Genomic DNA, 17,622 nt, shown 5'->3' with positions numbered 1-17,622 from the left:
ACATCATCCTCAATGGTGAAAAACTGACAGCATTTCCACTAAGATCAGGAACGAGACAAGGTTGCCCACTCTCACCACTCTTATTCAACATAGTTTTGGAAGTTTTAGCCACAGCAATCAGAGAAGAATAGGAAATAAAAGGAATCCAAATCGGAAAAGAAGAAGTAAAGCTGTCACTGTTTGCAGATGACATGATACTATATATAGAGAATCCTAAAGATGCTACCAGAAAACTACTAGAGCTAATCAATGAATTTGGTAAAGTGGCAGGATACAAAATTAATGCCCAGAAATCTCTGGCATTCCTATATACTAATGATGAAAAATCTGAAAGTGAAATCAAGAAAACACTCCCATGTACCACTGCAACAAAAAGAATAAAATATCTAGGAATAAACCTACCTAAGGAGACAAAAGACCTGTATGCAGAAAATTATAAGACACTGATGAAAGAAATTAAAGATGATACAAATAGATGGAGAGATATACCATGTTGTTGGATTGGAAGACTCAACATTGTGAAAATGACTCTACTACCCAAAGCAATCTATAGATTCAATGCAATCCCTATCAAACTACCACTGGCATTTTTCACAGAACTAGAACAAAAAATTTCACAATTTGTATGGAAACACAAAAGATCCCGACTAGCCAAAGCAATCTTGAGAAAGAAAAAAGGAGCTGGAGGAATCAGGTTCCCTGACTTCAGACTATATTACAAAGCTACAGTAATCAAGACAGTATGGTACTGGCACAAAAACAGAAAGATAGATCAATGGAACAGGATAGAAAGCCCAGAGATAAGCCCACGCACATATGGTCACCTTATCTTTGATAAAGGAGGCAGGAATGTACAGTGGAGAAAGGCCAGCCTCTTCAATAAGTGGTGCTGGGAAAACTGGACAGGTACAGGTAAAAGTATGAGATTAGATCACTCCCTAACACCATACACAAAAATAAGCTCAAAATGGATTAAAGACCTAAATGTAAGGCCAGAAACTATCAAACTCTTAGAGGAAAACATAGGCAGAACACTCTATGACATAAATCACAGCAAGATCCTTTCTGACCCACCTCCTAGAGTAATGGAAATAAAAACAAAAATAAACAAATGGGACCTAATAAAACTTCAAAGCTTTTGCACAGCAAAGGAAACCATAAACAAGACCAAAAGACAACCCTCAGAATGGGAGAAAATATTTGCAAATGAAGCAACTGACAAAGGATTAATCTCCAAAATTTACAAGCAGCTCATGCAGCTCAATAACAAAAAAACAAACAACCCAATCCAAAAATGGGCAGAAGACCTAAATAGACATTTCTCCAAAAAAGATATACAGACTGCCAACAAACACATGCAAGAATGCTCAACATCGTTAATCATTAGAGAAATGCAAATCAAAACTACAATGAGATATCATCTCACACCGGTCAGAATGGCCATCATCAAAAAATCTAGAAACAATAAATGCTGGATAGGGTGTGGAGAAAAGGGAACACTCTTTCACTGCTGGTGGGAATGTGAATTGGTTCAGCCACTATGGAGAACAGTATGGAGGTTCCTTAAAAAACTACAAATAGAACTATCATATGACCCAGTAATCCCACTACTGGGCATATACCCCGAGAAAACCAAAATTCAAAAAGAGTCATGTACCAAAATGTTCATTGCAGCTCTATTTACAATAGCCCGGAGATGGAAACAACCTAAGTGCCCATCATCGGATGAATGGATAAAGAAGATGTGGCACATATATACAATGGAATATTACTCAGCCATAAAAAGAAACGAAATTGAGCTATTTGTAATGAGGTGGATAGACCTAGAGTCTGTCATACAGAGTGAAGTAAGTCAGAAAGAAAAAGACAAATACCGTATGCTAACACATATATATGGAATTTAAGAAAATAAAATGTCATGAAGAACCTAGGGGTAAGGCAGGAATAAAGACGCAGACCTACTGGAGAACGGACTTGAGGTTATGGGGAGGGGGAAGGGTGAGCTGTGACAGTGCGAGAGAGAGTCATGGACATATACACACTAACAAACGTAGTAAGGTAGATAGCTAGTGGGAAGCAGCCGCATGGCATAGGGATATTGGCTCAGTGCTTTGTGACAGCCTGGAGGGGTGGGATAGGGAGGGTGGGAGGGAGGGAGACGCAAGAGGGAAGACATATGGGAACATACGTTTATGTATAACCGATTCACTTTGTTATAAAGCAGAAACTAACACACCGTTGTAAAGCAATTATACCCCAATAAAGATGTTAAAAAAAAAAAAGTGAGCAAAGAGCTGAAGGTGCAATTTTTAGCCTGATATCTATTCATGCCAAAGAGAGTACTTGCCTGGCTAGAACCAATTGCATTTCATAGCTAGGGAAAATATTGTCATAACAATAATGAAAGCACGTAGCAGAGCATCTGGCTACAGTAAGTATTCGATAAATGTCAGTTGACTCTAAACGTCTATTATAGGACATTTTTACTGGGCCTGAAAATGGGGGTTCAAATTTTATTCCTATATATAAACTCCTGCCTACAGATATTAAGATTGGAGGCGAAGGTGGTAGTAAGCACTGCCACCCAAGAACTCCAAGAGCCAATGTCTGGGCCTGCCAGCATAAGAAGGTGTCAAGGGAAGTCGCAGGCCTCTGACATCTCACGTGGTTAAGTTCTATGCCACTATTCACACCCAGCAAATCAGAAACGGACCCTCAACGACACAAAAGCAATGGTTGTTGATTCTACTTTCTGACTTCTTTTTTTTTTGGCGGTACGCGGGCCTCTCACTGCTGTGGCCTCTCCCGTTGCGGAGCACAGGCTCCGGACGCGCAGGCTCAGCGGCATGGCTCACAGGCCCAGCCGCTCCACGGCATGCGGGATCCTCCCGGACCGGGGCACGAACCCATGTCCCCTGCATCAGCAGGCGGACTCTCAACCACTGTGCCACCAGGGAAGCCCTCTGACTTCTTATTACCTAAGTTCTGTCCTGCTCTAGGAAGCTAAAAATTTGAAGACTCTGAAGTTTGCATGTGTGCTTCACAAGACTCCTTCTACAGGGATTCAAGGAAACCCAGCTTATTTTCACTTAAGAACAAACCAACCAACCAACCTCTCATTTCAAGAGGGGTTTGTCTTGTCTTGTTTGAATTATTACTCAACATGAGGAACAACAGGAACCAGAGCTCCTGTCCTGGAGCTGAGATGACCAGGCTTTTGTTTTTCTTATGTCCAATCGTTGCAGGCTTCCTGAAAGCACTAATGGTGGTGATTCTTAGAACCAAGACGTTTTCCTCACTTATCAGTTAGGAAAAACTCTGCCAACAGCAATACCAACATCTTAATTTTCTTTTGGCCAATAGGGTCCCACGAAAATGATGAATATGATAAAAGGAATTATCCAAGCAAAAGACTAGCAAATCTAGCATCTCTTTCTTTCTTTCCATCTTCCTTCTTCATTCTAGAAGACAGTTTGCCCTCACAGTCTCATTGCCTTCTGAGGGAAATTTTCATTCACAATAAACAAAATAAACTCACCTGCCGAAGGTCTTGTGTTCCATGTATACGTTGAAGTTTTAAATGAAATTTGACAGATGTGTTACACAAGGGATCATAATATTTCACAGACTGAGAAAAGCGAGGATGATGTGTAAAATGAATGACAGCTTGGGGTTTAGTTGGATTTAGCACACCTTCTTCCATAGCTTTTTCTTATCACTATTAATTTGCCAAGTATTCACAAAATAGACCCACAGGGCTAAAGTGAAAAAAGTAGCTAAGTGTTCATCAACAGATGAAAGGATAAAGAGGATGTGATATGCACACACACACACACACACACACACACACAAAATGGAATACTAGTTAGCCACAAAAAAAGAATGACACAATGCCATCTGCAGCAACATGGACGGACCTAGAGATTATCATACTGAGTGAGGTAAGTCAGACAGATAAACACAAATATCATATGATATCACTTAAATGTGGAATCTAAAAAAATGATACAAATGAACTTATTTACAAAACAGAAACAGACTCACAGACTTCAAAAACAAACTTATGGTTACCAAAGGGGAAAGATCAGGGAAGGGATAAATTACGAGTTTCGGATTAACATATACACACTACTATATATAAAATAGATAATCAACAAGGACCTACTGTATAGCATGGGAACTGTATTCAATATTTTGTAATAACCTACAGGGGAAGGGAATCTGAAAAAAAAATTTATATATATATATATATATATATATCTCACTTTGCTGTACACCCGAAACTAATACATTGTAAATCAACTATACTTCAATAAAATTTAAAAATAAAAATAAATACATATATTGCAATACGACTCAGCCATAAGAAAGAATGATATTTTGCCATTTGCAACAACATGAATGGACTTGGAGGGCATTATGCTAAGTGAAATGAGTTAGACAAAGACAAATACTGTATAATAGCACTTATGTGTGGAATCTAAAAAGTACAACAAACTAGTGAATATAACAAAAAAGAGGCAGACTCACAGATACAGAGAACAAACTAGTGGCTACCACTGGGGAGGTGAGGGGCAATATAAGGGTGAAGGAGTGGGAGGTATTGGGTATAAGAAAGGCTCAAGGATGTACTGTACAACACAAGGAATATAGACAATATTTTGTAATAACTGTAAATGGAGTGTAACCTTTAAAATTGCATAAAAAATTTAAAAATTTAAAAAAGTAGCTGACACCCCAAACCAATGACTAATTTTGTTTGCCCAAAACATACAAACAACCACATGCTTGTTGCAACTGAAAATCCTGAATAACTCACACTTAAACTGCCCACATCTTATTCTACCTACTCTACGCTACTAAAATGTTGTTTATGGTGAAACAGATGCTATAGGCAGAGTTATCCTGTGGCCTAAAAACATACATATTAGTGCTCTCTAAACAGCTTTAACAAACAGAATAAGAAATAGTTAAAACCTGTCGCTCCAAAGATCGGGAAATGTATGCAGATTAATCCATCATTTTTTAGTTTTTATCATCATGAATAGAGTAATGCATGGAACGTTTTTGTCGGTGATGGTATAACACTTTATTATGATGCTTAATTTGTTTTACATCCCATTTAATAAATTGATTGCTAATTACACAACCATTAGATGTGTAAGCCTTTCTCTATTCTTAACAAGTTTTAAATATGGTATATCTGAAGAGGGAGATAAGAACTCATTTACAATTGACAGAATTTAGTTACCAACTGATTACAGCTGAGATTGTATTTTATTTCCAGAGTAGTAAGTTAAGTTTACCATTTAAATGTCTGCGATGAAAAGCCTAATTTCATTTCAAATTCTCCGTGTGGAGAAAGCAGCAGTGCATTAAGGCTCTGAAAGACGTCCACAGTAAAAGACCTTTGGGAATGAAGTCAGCATGTTCAGCCATAAAGGAGATTTCATGGCACTGGCAGAGAACTGGGGATGGGGCTGGGTGGGTAAGGACAATATCCTTATGATCGTACGTACTGGAGAGATGCAACAGTACCCCAGAAGGCAATATTTTCCTCCCCCTCACAATGATCTAATTCAAGGGAATATGCACAAATTGTCCAGATTTCTAAGGTGGTCTCCAGTCTCTTAATGGATTATACTCAGTACCTCATATGAGTAAATCTTTTTTTTCCTACTGCTGGGCCTAATTCTCATCAGTACAAAAAAGTAATTAGAAAGGCTATGTGACTACCATTGTCTTTATTTGTGTAATCATTCCCATCTATTGATCTAGGTATATTTAACAGACTCTCGGCTTATGCCTCCCATCCACAATTTTAAAATTCATTTTAATGTGTGCCTTTTCTCACTGCAGAAGAAAATAGCCACCCACAGGTTTTCTTCCAAACATGGTAAATGTGTACATTTATATTTATTTAAAAATCAGCTTTCTTCTCTCTTGATATGACCATTTTAGATTTGTAAAAACCAAAGCCAATTTTTGAACTCATTAAACTCATATTAATGTGGGCTTTTTTCTACATTTAAACTTTTTAACCATTCTTTTGCTGCTACAAGCACCTCACACCCAGCCATCCCAAGATTTTTAGTTATTGTTGTTTTTCTAAGATGTCTTTTTTTGTCTTCTGTTCCTAGCTAGCATTATTTTCTGTGTCTCATGGTCTATCAATAACACTTGGTAAATACATAATACTTACATAAAGTGTATACCCTCGGGACTACAACATATCATAGACGTTAAATCTTACAGCATTCCTACAGCAATATGTCTCACTTCTCAGTTTGAAAAACAGACACACAACTGTGAAGGAACTTAACCAACATCATTCAGTATGTCAGCACCCAAGACCCCAGTATCCCTTGACCACTTTCCCTTCAAAAAAAAGAGGAAAAAACATTTCTGACCTGGTTTGAAATAACATCTACTAAAACACTGACTTTTAAACCTTTTCAACAGCAACAAATAGTGAGAAATACATTTTACATCCTAAGTACATATGTGCATAGATCTGAAATAAGTCTCACAAAAAATATCTAAGCCTACTACACGATATAGTCTGATGTTTTCTTGCTGTATATTTTATTCAATTTTGTTTAAAAGTAATGTTAGTCATAACCTACTAAACAGACTTCATTATGCACTAATGACTTATTGCCCACCACTTGAAGACTACGCTGATAGAACAAATAGACTTTTCACACGCCACAAGGTAATGGTATTGGCTTCACTTATAGTAGGGTAAATCTTCATTAATTTTGAGGCCACTAGTACAGACTGTGGTAACTGAATCTGAACCAGCTTGAAATATATTTGGGGATAACCTACAAAGAAAGGGTTTGCTAAACAAAACATGATGTCAAGAAGATGGACGGGGTACTTAAACTCCTAGAACAAGATACTTCTAAGGTTTCTGGATCATTATTTAAATGCAGCTGTGTTGCTAATTACAAATGTGTGTTAATTCAGGTAACAGGACATCTACTCAGAAGAACCTTATTTGTTCTTAATCCAAAACGTTTTGTAAATCAGAATATTGTCTTTAATCTGAGCTCGCAGAATTTTAGTGTATCTTAACATTCAAATGCAAGAATGCTCAAAATAATAAAATCATGTTTTCAAATTTTTTTTTAGTTCATCCAAGTCATTTCTTTGTTTATAAATGTGCTCGAGGCCTCATCTAATAATAACAACAGTAATTGGTATACAGTTCATTTGTAGTGTTTTAAACTTTGGAAAACTTTTATTTTTTGAACTGGTTATAACCAGCAATCTTTGGATTACTGAATATTTTAAAAGCATGTAATGACATTTTCCAGACCCAAAAATGAAACTTAATATTTGGTTTGTGCCGCCTGTGACAGATTTCTCAATCCCATGAAGAAACCCAGGTGTCTGGCCTATTATGATTGCCCGTATTTTAGAGGTTCAGTCCACCCCTGCCATCCCCCCACCAAATCTGATAGATATGAAAGAAAATTTCAAGGTAAAGGACCAAGCCAAGTTCTGAAGTCAGGGTGTCCCACAACCTCCCTTATGTGGAGGTATCTATTAAAGAACTTAGAATAGATGTTTATCCTTTATAAACATTTAACATTTTAGCAAATTGAAGGCTTAGGAAGCTAAGGGAGCAAAGGACAGGCCAGGAAGTCAGTAATTCCTGGATGTGAACCTAATCTCGGTCCTATTCTGTTTTCGCTCTAAATCAATGCCAAATTCTTCACACCTCAGCTGCTTTATAGCAGACAAGAATTATACTGCGGACAAAACTGTTTCCTGGGAATGTCTTAGGTTAAATGGTTAATATTACAGCCCTCAAAGGTGCTTCCACAAGAGGCAAAGCATTCTTCATACATATTATTTACCTTTTCTTTATATTAGGGAATTGAAACGTAATATCGGTGTCCTGCTAAACTGACCTTGAAAAGAGATCATTCTTTCCATCCCTAAATTCTTGTCCACTTTGGCAATGATCAGTTATTCAACCAATTGGGAAATTCAACCATGTGATCTTAAAGGTTTTTAAGGTAGCTGTAACACCTGTGAGTTGACCATTTTCAGGCAGCTAATACTTGGCAAGTTCAGGGCCCTTATCTTTATTTGTCCCCTCTCCACTGGGTCATCAAACTGAAGGAAATGCCCTCCTCACCCACGTCTTGATTTGGCACCCTGTGGGAAAGTCAGTTGGTCCCTGTCATGAAAAGAAGCTCCGTTCTTCATACCACAAGGCAGCACATCCATATCTGGTTCTGCCGGCGCTGCTTTGGGCTCTTCAAAAGGCAGACTGCGTTTTCACTTTCTCCTAACCACTTCGTGATAAAAGCGCCCTGGTCCCTTAGTGGCATTTAATGAATGGTTGTCTCTCCCTGGATTTGGACTGTTGGCCTTTCCGACCAGTCATTAACTGGCAGGAAATGCCCTTCTCAGCAATCACTATTGTGTAAATAGAGCTATAAACTTTCAAAGGCCCATGCAACCCCAGACCCTAAAGCTGCACGTGTGTGTGTGGTGGTGGTGGGGAATCTTGACTGTAAAAGCACTGCCTTCCAAATTAAACTCAAACCACATGATAGTCCATAAAATATATAAAACATGCAGTCCAGTGACAGATTTACTGTGGCCCTAAAGAATAAAGCCAAAAAAATCTCTATACAGAAAACACTGCTACTTTTGACCCAAGTAGCCCCCAAACAGGAAGTTAAAATCAAATCAGCCAGCTGTGGCCTCACTAAGTTATGAAGGAGACCAGCGCAAACGGCATTTCCTGTCATTGCTTGTCACCATTTCTCACTGCCTCCGTCTGAACTGTTTTCATAGGTGGCTAAAAATACTATGGAAACTTATTTGGGGATAGATGGAAGGGCAATGAGGAGGGCTATTAGATGATCTAAGCTTGCAAGTGAAAAAAGTAACTTTTCCAAAAAATTTTCCTTAGCACAGGTCATACAACCAGTCACTTGAACTTCTGCACTTTTAATGAATACAGGAATAACAGACCACATTAGGAAAAGTAAAAGTGCTCAGAATCAGACATTAGATAGCCTAGATGTTTCCTGTTAATTTTGGGTTTATTTTCAGAACCACAATTTGCATGCATCTGATTAGTAAGAGAAAACTGCAGACTACAATATCCCAGAGAAGAGGAACTAGCTTCGTAAATTTGGTTTCTCTCTCCCTCTGACTCTCTGTCTCTTTCTCTCTCTCACCAGCCCACAACATGACTTGTGCAACTTCAAAGTATGTGCATGTATGAGAGCTCTCTAAGGGAATCACATTTTAGATCCTTTATTATTATCACCACACTCTTCACAACATATGGAGGTATTCTCTTCTTTTTCTAGCACTGTGAAATGCCAAGCCCTGTGTCACATTTCTCCAGCCTGTCAACTTCTCAGTCACAAAAGAGCTTTGGAGGGGAAGTTTCAGTCGGGAAGCACAAGCATTTTGCCCTCGTATTATTGCTACAGTATGTCCGAATGAGTCCCCCAGCAAAACCAGGTTTATCTCTCTGAGAAAGAGGATTAATAAATGGTAGCAGGGCAGCTAGTTGGCCAAAGTTCTGCCAAACTCTAATGTCTTTCTCAAAAAATGCCTTCCCTTGGGGAGCCTGTCAACCTGATTCCAGCCCAGACCCTGGCTTCAGAAAGCCGCAGAGCACTTATTGACACAGCCCATGTCTGTGGCTGAGGCCACTGCTATAGGCATTCATGAAACAGATCAGATTACACGGCACCTCCTCGACCACGCCCCCCCCATGTTTTTCTGCATTTGAAGACTTTAGACATAAAATGTGACCCTATAATCTGTACTATTTTTCACTTCATACTTCTGCGTGAGCTAATAAGGTTTTTCTTGGTGCTATCCAATTACTTAGGAAAAATGCTGACATCAACGACTTAGGAGTTTAAATTTTTCTCAAAATCACTTCTGAAAAGAATCCACTTCTCTTCTTTGGAATCCTCATCTATCACAGATTCCAAGAATTTGGGGAAACATCAACGTGTTCCTTAACAAAATAGCACCCACAATTGGGCCAGTAATTGAATGCCTGCTTTTCAGAGGACAAACGCAAACTCCAGTTGGGTGCTGAGGTGAAATGTGATCTCTGCCACTGTGCCATGCCTCTGGTTGAGCGCGTTTCTCTATACGTTTTAAATAGAACTCAGAAAAACCACTATATAGTACATGAATCCAATCATAATAAAGCAGCCACCTTAACATTAGGTGACAATCTCATTTTCTAAGTTTGTAAAGCAAACAGCTGGGGAATTATACTATGGGATGTATGCCCAAGCTAATATTGTACACGGTGCTTTTGTTCTGCTTTGTTTTGTTTTCCCGCGTGAAGGTTGAAGACTAAAAACAAAAGGTGAAATGCAAGCTCTCTGGTTCTTTCACTCTCATTTTTTGCTAACAGGCCACCCCCCCCAAATAAAAACCCACCCCCTTGTTTGGTTTCTTCATGCCGCTATATAAGGAGAGGCTACAAAAGCTGTACCTAAAGACTGATGGTCCTCCGGGCACAAAAGATGATTGTGGTGGATCTGAAATGGCAGCTCTTGTCTCTTCCACTGTGTGGACTTTGCTTTCTGGACACAGTAAAAAGAGGCGCTATTCATACCTGTATCTTGGTAAATAAAAACCTATGCAAATTCACCCTCTAAATGGGCAATCAGTGTTTGACTGAAAATGAGACAGCTCTCAGTGTCCTTTTTGGGTTTTGTCTCTCTTCATCACTTTCTAAACTATACATGACACGAGGCATCTGAGTCACGGTATTTCTGATTTTGTTCCTTTTTTTATCTGGTGAAATGATTTGAAGGACTGTTGCTACATAACTTCTTGTTGCAGACTGATTTCTCTGGGATGTGCTGGAGATCTACTAAATGCAACTACAGGTGACAGAAAAAGAGCAACTGGTTTTCAGGCTACTCCTCGAGGTCTCAGCCCAAAGGTTGCCATTTCTTGCTTTTCCCTGGACTTGTGACAGAGCTGTTATCAACGCCTCCAGCAGGATATTCTGCTTGTTGTTGGGTTAATTTTTTTTTGTCAATCAAAAATAGATAACGCTACCTGAAATCACAGGAAGGCTGTTCATAAAATAAAAGAACAAGTTAGAAAGACTATTCTCCCATTTACTTAACCAAGTTTTACTGACAGCCTAGTATGTGCCAGGCACTGGTGATATGAGGTAAGGAGACCCAGGAACTTGCCTAATAAGGAGTTACTCATACATTCAAGGAAACCTGAATAAGCCTTAGAAACCATTTTCAGATTTCCACACCAGTTGCGGGCAATGCCAAGAAGCTCGAGATTCAAAGAATAACTGTTGGGGACAATTTTAAGCTAATTTGAGTGATCCACACTGGAAAACAAGATCCGCCAAACTGTCAGTCCCTAGGATGCCCCCATGGCCTAAGGAGATCACAGAGCCTGCTGGAAGTCTAATACCAACCTCCTGCAATTCTGCCCAGACTGCCTTTCTCAACTGGAGGCCCTTCACTTCTGGGCCCCTCAAGTTCACCCACTGTGTGGGCATAAAATGAACTCCTGCCTAACGTCAGAAACAAAGCACTCCTTCTACTCATGAGCCAACTTAATGCTGATGGAGGAAGGACTTAAGAGTGGACATAATATTTTAACAAGCGTGCCTAATTGATTCCTAAATCTCTCATTGGTCTCCTTTTTACCCCTTAACACTTTGTTCTCATGGCTATTATAAAGAGTTCTGGGGTTACTATGCTTGAGTTTCTTGAAAAGGATCATATACATATAGAGGGAGAAAAAAGTATATATATATATACGTGTGTGACATACGTATGTGAATATACACAACATACATGTTATATACAATGTACATGTTATATACATTCATATGTATATTCACTTACATATACACACACAAACACACACACGTGCTTAAAGCAAGCTTCCTTTCATTTCTGTTTCCTCTTGAGTTGTGATCAACGTATCCTTTCTCTGAAAGTTAACTGACTGGAGTTGAACATACAGAGCCTCAGAGAGAATCATGTAATACAAGCATTTATTATGAATGCTTTTTAAAAAAGAAGCATTTTTTCCTTCATTCTTAGAGTTGGAGGATTGCTGTAAAAATAGGTATTTTTCCCACAATCTTCCAGGAATAAATCAATGCCCGGCTGTATAAATTGTCGTAAAATGAAGACTAGTTTGCACATGTGTGCACATGTGTGTGCTTTCATGTGTCCAGACAACTTGGGAGTACCTTTATTTCTCAAATAAAAATAAGGTCCCTCTTCCCAGATTGCATTATTTCTCCATCACTCTTTTAAAAACACTGTCACTCTATTTAAAACCAAGTAGAAGTAAATGATGGTTTTATATTGTCTTTACTAGAATGATCTGGAAAAAAAACTTTTCTGACCCCTTTTAGGTCACATGGATGTCATTAACACCCGGTAATGTAACTGATAACTTATTTATTCTAATTCTCGAAGGTGCCTTTCCAACATTGTCATTTGGCTGTCTTGAGGCAATATATAACCATTGAGGAAGAGCAGAATGCCACAGACCATCTGGATTCCTTAAGATCTAAAAGCCTACATTAATACAGATTTAATTGCTTTCTTTTGGATCATAATTTGTATTTGTTTGTTTTGGGTTGGTTGGCAATTAAACTACTTGCTCCCAAACAGTTTATTCTCTTAGAGGAAAAATGCCCACTTCATTTTATCTGAGGCACGGGTTTCTTTCTATTTTTTGGATCGAGAACTGCGTCACACGTAGGGAGAGGCAAATTCCCCCAAAGAAACAAAACTTATTTCTACTTTCTTGACATCACATACATTTATAATGGGAAAAAAATCCATCTGTTCACCCTACTAGACATTGTTATAAGAAAACTCAACTGTATGGAAGCACCTTAACGAAGTCAAGGTGAGTGTAGCCTGACTGCTCTTTCAGACACTTGATAGTTTTAACATGGCAGTGACCATTATCTAACTTTAATTACAGGATCAAATTACTTGTCAAACATGGACTGTAACTTATTCTTGTCTGCTAGGCCCCAATCCCTGTTTGTAATCCTATCAGACAACGTGATTTATTTCGAAACAGAACAATTCTGCCACCTTCCTGAATTGACTGCGCTGTTAAGCAGGATAAGTGTACATTTTTCGGAAGGAAAATCTTCATCACGTTAGGGCTTCTCACTCTCTTCTTTCCTTCCCTTCCGTCTCGCATATAAAGACAGTCGGGTGGAGAACAAAATTGTACTTCCGACTACACTGTCAGCATCTGAACAGCAGCCCACATATGGCCACTGTTCCAGCACGTGCAGTACTGTACAGCCTCCAAAGACAAAACCTTTCTTCCCCCGGCTGCTGTGATTACTTTTTCATATGGTAGAGCTGGGCAGATAATAATACACCTACTGGTCAGAAGGATGAATTACACAAGTGCCTAGCACTGCGGTGAGAAGCAAGAGAACCCATTTGAGGCAAATAAAATGCAAGCAATTAGGGGGAATGCTGTTCTAAATTACTTCAAATTTTGAGGTTCTTGCCAGCTCACAAAAAACAGAAAATCTTCTGTTTAAATTAAAAGCTGAGCACGAAATCTGCTCCTCTGTGAGTTTACCGACTACTCATTTTTCTTTTTAACTCCACATTTATTAAGCACCTAATTTGTGCAAAGCATTGCTTAGGTAAAAGGTAGGTTCAGGAGATTACCAAAGAGAATTCAGATACCAGCTCAGAATCATAGGTTTTATCCCCCTTAAAAAGCAGCTGTTGTGAAATGCCTTCAGTGGACAGTTGAGGGAAAAAAAGGGACTTTATAATAGTCCTGGGAATCATTATGAGGGCTTAAAGCAGCGAAGGAAATTAGAGAAATGAAGTAGCTCTTAGAAATAGAGCGAAACATTCAGTCACCACCCCTAGCCCAGCACTATATCAATTCTCTCTCAAAATATTTTTTTTTCTGACAAACTCCTTCACCTGTTTTCACACAAGGTCTCCAATCTCATCACTATATGAAGCCGCAGAATGTATAACTGGCAAAATGTCTTCCTAATGTCTCTGACACTAGCTCAGCTTGTCTGTTCTGGGCCCAAGGTTTAGCACCCACCCCAGCACCCCCTTTTTAAGGATGCATTTGGTCCAAAGTCATTCAGCAACGAGGCAGCACATGAGGAAGCAAAGCTTCATGAGCTGAAATCTAAGGATGTAATCACTAAAAACGTGGGAAGCTGCTTTTGGTCACCCCTGCTCTCTTGCAAAAATGCAAGTATCTATTTCTCTACCTGCAGGAGGAACTCTCCTTTCAGATGTGAAGCAATGAACTGCCCCAAACACTTCTCCCAACAATAATCTGGAAAACGGATTACATAGTAACTCCACTGGAAACAGTTAAGTTCTTTTTAGGCACACTACAGCATCTGGGCAGGAAAACTGCACCATTTCTAATAAGTGCAAAACAATCTCTTTTCCCCCCGTCACTCCCCAGAAGCTTGCTTAATTTAATAACAGGAGAATCTGCCAGCCAAGTAGCTTCTACTGCTTTGGGAGAAGTCGAAAGTGGACAGAGGTAGAATAGTATCAGCTGGGCTGTGGGCAGAAGCCCTTTTAGGCTATGTTTAGGGAAGTTTCAATAAATATGAAAGCATCCCCCCAAAGTATTACATATTGAGAAACATTTTTAAAACAACTTTTAAAAGTATTTAAACATTAAGGGGCTTCCCTGGTGGTGCAGTGGTTAAGAATCCGTCTGCCAATGCAGGGGACACAGGTTCGAGCCCTGGTGCGGGAAGATCCCACTTGCCACAGAGCAACTAAGCCCATGCGCCACAACTACTGAGCCTGCGCTCCAGAGCCTGCGAGCCACAACTACTGAAGCCCGCACGCCTAGAGCGCGAGCTCCGCAACAAGAGAAGCCACTGCAATGAGAAGCCCACGCACCGCAACGAAGAGTAGCCCCCGCTCGCTGCAACTAGAGAAAGCCCGTGCCCAGCAACAAAGACTCAACTCAGCCAAAAATAAATAAATAAATTTATTTTAAAAAACCATTAAGGACTAGATTTTCATAGGCAAAATGGAAAATGTGAATGTAACTAGAAAAATCTGAGGTCTCTGTTAAGCTTCATTGACAATATGCCTTTCATCAAAGGGAAAAAAACCTCAGGTCAGTTGTATTAAACACCGATGTCTAGTCTTTTGTACAGCTATTTCAACAGTCTACTTTCCAACCATTATATCAGTAACCACCCAAAGACATTAAACCAGGGAGTCAACAGAGCGAAAAATTATCAACCATTTCAAAATTAAATCTTGCAATAGTTTTGTTTTAATTGATGGTTTCCCATGAACTCAATACATGTGTAGCGTTAGGCTGTGGGGATCCATGCCCAATTCATAAACACTAGCATTTAAGGAACATCTAAGAGAAAAGAACTTTTGGAAAACACACTACCTTAATTACAGCAACAATAAATTCACCCTCACTGTTGTATCAATCTATACCAATCAATAGTCAGAAAACACACAGTAGGTCTACTAATGATAAAACTACACAATTGAATCACCTGAATGTTAACTTGGGTTGCTCGTCTTGATTTAATTTCATTTTCTGACCATAAGAGTTATTTGTGTGAACGCTAAAAATTAAAGTTACCTTTTCAATAGTCTCCTAAAATCTACCTTCAGGCCCTTCAGATGCCGGTAGCAAAAGCAAGCTGCCCAAATGTGTTAATCCAGAGCGGCAAGAGACACGGCTCAGCATGAAAGCTGGGGCACTGCCCACGATATCGCATGGCCACGGGGAAATGAGTGGCTAGAAGCATTTGCTGATAATATGCCATGCAAGTTCCTTTAAATTACAAAATGTATATTATATATAGGTTATATATGCAATATATATAAAGGAAGAAGAAGTAAAAAGAAAGGGAAAAAAGAAAGAAGGAAGCAGAACAATAAGACAGATCAAAGCCCTAAAATTGCAAAAAGTTGCAGGATTACTTTTCCTTCTCTTTGCCATTTTGAAAAGTAAAGTTTAAAAGGCATTCGATTTCGTCGGCGTCCTAGGAAGGCAGCCACGCTCAACAACCCCAACTCCTCGCCATCCTTACCTTCGGCTGCTACTGCGAACCCAGAGCCTAAGGGGTCCCGCTCTCAGCGGCAGCGGCGGGGGCAGCGGCAGCGACAGCAGCACATGCCATCTGTTAGCGGCAGAAGCAAAAGCAGCGCTGCGCGAGGTGGCCCCGGTGCCGGGAGAGCCTCTAGCAGGGGTGGATACTCAATGCCGCCATTTTAAAGCGAGGCTCCTGAAATCATTAGATATAAGCAAATTAAAGCCCGCCCCACCTACAGAACTTCAGGGCTGGGACGGGCAACCCGGCTCCGAGTCGGCCGCGGTGGGGTATAAAATGTCAAGCGAGAGACACGCACACGGGGACTCCAGGACGGAGGCGACAATCCCTCCGATCCCCTCTTCCCCCCACGCCCCGTGCTTTGGCGAGCCTCCTTTCGGGCCCAGAGGCCAGAAGATTTTCTTTTACTCGACTACTTCGGGGCCCTTCCCCGGGGCCGGCCGGCGGGCCGGGGAACAGCGGGGAACCCGGGCCGGCCCTCCCCGCGCCTCCCTAGCGCTTGGTTTAGTCCACTTGGAGCACACCTAGAGCTCCCCGGCTCCCCAGCGGCAGGCGGGCGTGGGGCTCCGGGCCGGGCTAGCGGCTGCCATGGCAACCCCGGTCCAAACCCCGCCCGGCCGCAGCCAAAGGCGTGCCCTTCGCCCGCCGGCCCCCGGCAGCGCCCGCTGACCCGGCGGCCCAGGCCCCTGCGGCGGACAGGCCCTCGCCGCGTCCAGCGCCCGGCACACGCGCGGCGCGCCGAGGGCATGGCGCCGGCGAGGGGGCTTCGGGCGCCCGAACGGCAACTCCCGCCAAACTCCGCCGGGCAGTGGAGCGGCGCGCGGGCGCTCCCGGGCTGGGAGGCGGCACGCTGCCGCCCTCGGCCGCCCGGCCCCGCCCCGCCCGGCCAGGTAGCGTGGCACACCATGCACCGGCGGCGCCGCCGCCGCCGCCGCCGCCGCCGCCGCCGCCGCCGCCGCCGCCGCCGCCGCCCTCACCTGGTCCGGCGCGCGCCGCTCCCAGCCCCGGACGCGTGGGAATGGGGCTGCGTGCTGCCCCCGCTCCCGCGCCCAGCCCGGGACTCTCTGTCCTCCGCCTACTTCTCGCTGCTCCCGGAGAGCGCCAAAAAGTCGCGCGCCGGATCCCGCTCTGAGTGCGGGCACTTTCTTCCTGTAGGGCGCTGTTCCGTCGCCAAATATATTCTTTGTGTGGTTCGTTCATTCGTGCTCGGTTCTCCCGGAGCGAAGCGCGGGCTTTATTCTCAGGGGGTGTGGCGCCTTTTCCCCCCAACCCGCCGGCCCAGCCCCCGCTGCAAAGGCTTTTTATTTCATTGTTAAGGGAAGGGGAGGGGGGACAAATCATAAGGCTCAGGTTTTACAAAAGCGAGAACAAACAGAGCTTGCACACAGCCCCGGAGGGGGCGGGGGAGGGAGGCAGCAAAGTTTCTAGAGCTGCAGGAACAGAAGTGCCAATGAGAAATGCAGTGTGGTTCAAAGCTGTACTTTTATAGTCACTTT

General features: G+C 41.7%; 1 protein-coding gene across 7 annotated transcripts in view; it reads right to left on the bottom strand.

Annotated features, from left to right (window-relative positions):
* Positions 1–17,303, bottom strand: part of MBNL3 (muscleblind like splicing regulator 3) — a 129,779-nt gene extending 112,476 nt beyond the window's left edge. For 3 of the 7 annotated variants that reach the window (XM_019919007.3, XM_019919005.3, XM_073799280.1), the window contains exon 1: positions 16,106–16,805. The gene's annotated coding sequence lies outside the window, so the exon portion shown is untranslated. Of the gene's footprint in view, positions 1–16,105; positions 16,808–17,103 lie in introns of those variants that run through there. The other 4 variants (XM_019919006.3, XM_019919004.3, XR_002173004.3 and 1 more) reach the window with 3 other exon arrangements.
* Positions 17,304–17,622: the final 319 nt, after the last annotated feature.

The sequence above is a fragment of the Tursiops truncatus genome, chromosome X, assembly GCF_011762595.2.
Source record: "Tursiops truncatus isolate mTurTru1 chromosome X, mTurTru1.mat.Y, whole genome shotgun sequence".
Lineage (NCBI taxonomy): Eukaryota > Metazoa > Chordata > Mammalia > Artiodactyla > Delphinidae > Tursiops > Tursiops truncatus.
Note: the sequence above shows the minus strand (reverse complement) of the source record. Positions and strands in the feature narration are given on the sequence as shown.